This window comes from Crinia signifera, chromosome 1 (assembly GCF_055691185.1).
Source record: "Crinia signifera chromosome 1, ASM5569118v1, whole genome shotgun sequence".
Lineage (NCBI taxonomy): Eukaryota > Metazoa > Chordata > Amphibia > Anura > Myobatrachidae > Crinia > Crinia signifera.
In genome coordinates this window covers 277,291,572-277,298,431 of record NC_139217.1, presented here as the reverse complement: position 1 = coordinate 277,298,431, position 6,860 = coordinate 277,291,572, and positions in this window count along the sequence as shown.

The window sequence follows — 6,860 nt, the reverse complement described above, 5'->3', positions numbered from 1 at the left end:
TGTCTGAAGCTGTAACGCTGGGTGGAGCCTCTGACTCACATGACTGACTCACACGACAGAGAACCAGCCCAGTGAGCCCACAGTGCCAGACAGTAGACACCCTCTGCCTCTCCATGTCACACCAAAAACACAGCTACTCACCAGACACACCAGGTGAGCGCCCCACACCTCAATACCTCCCAACATGACCCTCTCCAGGAGGGACAGAATGCTCTGTTTGTGGACTTCCATCTTAATTTATGATTGTCATCACCTGTTTTAAACAGGGTAATTGATAAGAAAGGTGTTTAAGCACAGGTGATGGTAATCCATAAATTAAGAAGAAAGTCCAGAAACAGAGCAATGTGTCCCTCCCCCCCCCATTCACGGCAACCCCACGATTAAATGGCACATGCAAAACACTGACATGGCTATGGTCGACAATGAAAAAGGTTGACATGAGTTTTTGAAGATTTGTTTTTCACTTTTTCAATGTTTTCATATTCATTCTCATGTGTCGACATGGACACCAATGAAGTGCCACACTTATGTCAACATTTACATGTGTTGACCTTTCTGTGTTGATTTCTTCTTGTGGCGATTCGCGGCACCCCCCGGCGACCCCCTCCCGCGATTCACAGCACCCCCCCCCAATTCGCGGCGACTCCCGCGATTTGCGGCCCCACCCCGTGACACACCCCCTCCTGCGATTCGTGGCACACCGCGACCCCCCCCTCCCACGATTTGTGCCAACCCCCCAGGCCTCCCCTTCCTCGCGGTACCCCCCACCCCCCGCGACCCCCCCTACCGCGATTCCCCCCCCCTTGTCATTGCGGCAACCCCCCGCCCCTGCGACCCACCCTCCCACGATTCACTGCAACCCCCCGCGTCCCCCCTCCCACGATTCGCGGCACCCACACACCCCCGCGACCCCCCCTCCCGCAATTTACGGCATCCACCCACGACCCCTCCTCCCGTGATTCGCGGACACACCTCACCTCCACCCCCCCCCCCACCCCCGCTCGCGATTCACGGCAACCCCAGGATTAAATGGCACATGCAAAACACTGACACGGCTATGGTCGACAATGAAAAAGGTTGACATGAGTTTTTGAAGATTTATTTTTCTTTTTTGAATGTTTTCATATTCATTTACATGTGTTGACCTTTCTGTGTTGATTTTTTCTTGTGGCGATTCGCGGCACCCCCCGGCGACCCCCCTTCCGCGATTCACAGCACACCCCCCCCCCAATTCGCGGCGACTCCCACGATTTGCGGCCCCACCCCGTGACACACCCCCTCCTGCGATTCGTGGCACCCCGCGACCTCCCACGATTTGTGCCAACCCCCTAGGTCCCCCCTTCCTAGCGGTACCCCCCACCCCCCGCGACCCCCCCTACCGCGATCCCCCCCGTCATTGCGGCAACCCCCCGCCCCTGCGACCCACCCTCCCACGATTCACTGCAACCCCCCGCGTCCCCCCTCCCACGATTCGCGGCACCCACACACCCCCGCGACCCCCCCTCCCGCAATTCACGGCATCCACCCATGACCCCTCCTCCCGTGATTCGCGGACACACCTCACCTCCTCCCTCCCCCCCCACCCCCGCTCGCGATTCACGGCAACCCCAGGATTAAATGGCACATACAAAACACTGACACGGCTATGGTCGACAATGAAAAAGGTTTACATGAGTTTTTGAAGATTTATTTTTCTTTTTTGAATGTTTTCATATTCATTCTCATGTGTCGACATGGACAGCAATGAAGTGCCACACTTATGTCAACATTTACATGTGTTGACCTTTCTGTGTTGATTTTTTCTTGTAGCAATTTTTTTTACTATGTGCACGTCAACCTACACATCATCAACCAATTCTTTGTGTAATATATAACACCTGTTCTGTTTTACTGTAGGTGTTTTAAGTCAGATCTTTTACTGCTACTATTACTGTTTATGTAAATGCATTCTGAATGACAGCAACATGCTACCATCCTTCCTCAAGAATATATAACCAACTAGGCGATTTATCGCGCCCCGTGCCCCCCCTCCCGCAATTCACGGACCCCCCGCGCACCCCCCCCCACGATTCACGCCCCCTCCAACGATTCACCACACCCCCCCTCCCGCAATTCACAACCCCCCCCCTCCCGCAATTCACGCCCCCTCCCACGCTTTGCGGACCCCCGCCCTCTCCCGCGATTCGCGGACACCTGCGCCCCCTCCCTCCCTTGATTCACGGCACCCCCCACGCCCCTCCCACAATTCACGGCACCCCTAAGCCCCTCTTTAGTCCCCCGTATACTCACACACCCCTATCACTACCCAGCTTACTGCTCTCCTGAACCCTAACTTCCACCACTGGGGAGTCGCTGACGCTGTTTTGGCCACATGCCCCTATCATGCCTCATAGCCCAGCCTACTGCTCTCATGTACCCTAACTCCCACCCAGTAGGAGGAGACACTGACTCAGGGCCACCATCCTGTACTGCCACACTGGACCCTCACCCACTGGCAGAAGCTGCACAGTATCTCCCACCCTCCTCTTTAGTCCCCCTTATGTCCACACACCCCTATCACTACTCAGCCTCCTGTTTTCCTGTGTCGTGACCTCCGCCAGTGGGGAGCCGCTGACTCAAAAACACCCTACTATACTATTGCACACACACACACACCTAAACAACATGCACCACACAGCCCCCCCCCCACACCCACAAATGTCACTGTACCATCCACACTATCAATGTACATCTTACTCTGTAACCGCTTTTTAATTAAACAAAACAATACACCCCCCTTCCACATCATATGCTCTCTATTTAACACATTTCACCTATAACTCAAGTTGCAATACAGGCCATCTTTTATACAATTATAACCATCTTTCTCATATACAAATGTTCACAAATTAAGGGGGCGCAGCCCCTTACGACGGTGTGAAGAGCGCCCGTAGGGCGCGATGAATCACCTAGTATATATATATATATATAGTCATAAAGTATAGTAGGTTCATCTGATTCTTGTAGCAAAATGTTATAAATGTCAACTTACTAAAGTGACCTTACATGGATGTTATCAGTTAGTCCTGAGGAATTTTATCGCACCGTTAATGTACTTAAACCTAATTGGTTTATGTTTACATATTCGCACAACCACATTCTAGAACGTACTGTATTATCTGCATGCTAGCATTGTTTATGTCTTTCAGGGCTCAGTCACACCTGCACAGTGTAATGCATTGTTCAAACAATAATCAGCTCATACCCACTATTGCATTCTCAATCTATTTTAAAAGTTACAATACAGCACAGCCTAAAACAACAGACTGTATACATTAAAAGCACATTGGAAGCACATTAAAATGCATGACTTTCTTATTATATATATGTCAGTGATTTTCAACCTTTTTCATCTCGGGGCACACCAACAAGATTTTAAAATTGACAAGGCACACCATCAAGCCCCACAGAAAAAAACAAACCAACAAACCCATTGGCCCCTATAAGAAAAAACAATCACACTGCTTCCCAAAGGAAACAAAAATAAAATACATTGGCATTCACATGAAAAGAGACTGGTGAATATCAGTTGAATTGGTGGCTGTAATCTGGCGTGGGCATCTCTAGATCTGGTGGCACACTTTGAGAAGAGCCCATGGTACACTAGTGTGCCACAGCACAGTGGTTGAAAAATTGGTATAAGACTATTTAATGTACAGCACATGAAAGCTTTTTCATTAGAATGCTACTCTTAATTAAGAAGCCCAAAAGAGGATCTTGTGTAGTAATTACTCTAAACATCCATTATGATATCCTGTGATATTGTGTTAGCAGGGAAAGCAATTACCTGCATAGAAGACTGTTAAATAAGACCTTTTGTATATGTCTGCATTAGAGATGAGCGGGTCCGGATCCCCGAGATCCGACAGATCCGAATATCGGGGATCCGGGCCAGATCGGAGCCGGCTCGGGTGTTCCCGCCTGAATTCCGGACCAATAACGAGGCCGAACGTCATCATCGCGCTGTCGGATTCTCGCGGGAGCGGGATCTTATAAAAGACGCACGCGCGCCCGCCATCTTCACTCCAATCTTGGAGAGGGAAGAGGGTGGTTGGGAAGCTCCGTGTGCTCCGTGCTGTGCTCTGTGCCATGTGCTCCGTGACCTGACCTGTGCCCTCACTGCCCTGTGCTGTGCTCCGTGCCATGTGCTCCGTGCTGTGCTCCGTGACCTGCCCTCACTGCCCTGTGCTGTGCTCCGTGCCATGTGCTCCGTGCTGTGCTGTGCTCCGTGACCTGCCCTCACTGCCCTGTGTTGTAGACTTGTGGCCTGAGCCCTGTAGTGTGATTTAACTAACTAGGTGCTGCAGTGCTCACACGCAGGGGCTGCAGTGTCCACTGTCCAGGGGCTGTCCTGTGGCCCGTGCCCTGATGTGATTTATTTAGCCCTAAGCCCTGTGTTGTAATTTATTTTATTTAGCCCTGAACCCTGTGTTTTTTTTTGTGATTTAACTAACTCAGTGCTGCAGTGCTCACACACAGGGGCTGCAGTGCTGCTGAGTAGTACACTGTGTACAGGGGCAGCATTAAGGGGCTGTGTCCAGTGTGACGGCCTATATCTTATCCATTGTCCAGTGTCACAAGTCACTCACGACATATATCCTGTGTCCTGTCCTGTGTGACGACTGACGACATATCCTGTGTCCAGTGTGACGACATATATCCTGTGTCGTGCTGCAGTGCTCACACGCAGGGGCTGCAGTGCTGCTGAGTAGTACACTGTGTACAGGGGCAGCATTAATACAAGGGGCTGTGTCCAGTGTGACGGCCTATATCGTATCCAGTGTCACAAGTCACTCACGACATATATCCTGTGTCCTGTCCTGTGTGACGACTGACGACATATCCTGTGTCCAGTGTGACGACATATATCCTGTGTCCAGTGTGAAGACATATATCCTGTGTCGTGCTGCAGTGCTCACACGCAGGGGCTGCAGTGTCCACTGTCCAGGGGCTGTCCTGTGGCCCGTGCCCTGATGTGATTTATTTAGCCCTAAGCCCTGTGTTTAGCCCTGAACCCTTTGTTTTTTTTGTGATTTAACTAACTAACTCAGTGCTGCAGTGCTCACACACAGGGGCTGCAGTGCTGCTGAGTAGTACACTGTGTACAGGGGCAGCATTAATACAAGGGGCTGTGTCCAGTGTGACGGCCTATATCTTATCCATTGTCCAGTGTCACAAGTCACTCACGACATATATCCTGTGTCCTGTCCTGTGTGACGACTGACGACATATCCTGTGTCCAGTGTGACGACATATATCCTGTGTCCACTGTGACGACATATATCCATTGTCCAGTGTGACGACATATATCCTGTGTCCAGTGTGACGACATATATCCTGTGTCCAGTGTGACGACATATATCCTGTGTCCAGCGTGACATATATCCATTGTCCAGTGTGACGACATATATCCAGTGTCCAGTGTGACGACATATATCCAGTGTCCAGTGTGACGACATATATCCTGTGTCCAGTGTGACGACATATATCCTGTGTCCAGTGTGACGACATATATCCTGTGTCCAGTGTGACGACATATATCCTGTGTCCAGTGTGACGACATATATCCTGTGTCCAGTGTGACGACATATATCCTGTGTCCAGCGTGACATATATCCATTGTCCAGTGTGACGACATATATCCTGTGTCCAGTGTGACGACATATATCCTGTGTCGTGCTGCAGTGCTCACACGCAGGGGCTGCAGTGCTGCTGAGTAGTACACTGTGTACAGGGGCAGCATTAATACAAGGGGCTGTGTCCAGTGTGACGGCCTATATCTTATCCAGTGTCACAAGTCACTCACGACATATATCCTGTGTCCTGTCCTGTGTGACGACTGACGACATATCCTGTGTCCAGTGTGACGACATATCCTGTGTCCAGTGTGACGACATATATCCTGTGTCCACTGTGACGACATATATCCATTGTCCAGTGTGACGACATATATCCTGTGTCCAGTGTGACGACATATATCCTGTGTCCAGCGTGACATATATCCATTGTCCAGTGTGACGACATATATCCTGTGTCCAGTGTGACGACATATATCCTGTGTCCAGTGTGACGACATATATCCTGTGTCCAGTGTGACAACATATATCCAGTGTCCAGTGTGACGACATATATCCAGTGTCCAGTGTGACGACATATATCCTGTGTCCAGTGTGACGACATATATCATGTGTCGTGCTGCAGTGCTCACACGCAGGGGCTGCAGTGCTGCTGAGTAGTACACTGTGTACAGGGGCAGCATTAATACAAGGGGCTGTGTCCAGTGTGACGGCCTATATCTTATCCAGTGTCACAAGTCACTCACGACATATATCCTGTGTCCTGTCCTGTGTGACGACTGACGACATATCCTGTGTCCAGTGTGACGACATATCCTGTGTCCAGTGTGACGACATATATCCTGTGTCCACTGTGACGACATATATCCATTGTCCAGTGTGACGACATATATCCTGTGTCCAGTGTGACGACATATATCCTGTGTCCAGCGTGACATATATCCATTGTCCAGTGTGACGACATATATCCTGTGTCCAGTGTGACGACATATACCCTGTGTCCAGTGTGACGACATATATCCTGTGTCCAGTGTGACGACATATATCCTGTGTCCAGTGTGACGACATATATCCTGTGTCCAGTGTGACGACATATATCCAGTGTCCAGTGTGACGACATATATCCAGTGTCCAGTGTGACGACATATATCCTGTGTCCAATGTGACGACATATATCCTGTGTGACGACATATATCCTGTGTCCAGTGTGACGACATATATCCTGTGTCCAGTGTGACGACATAT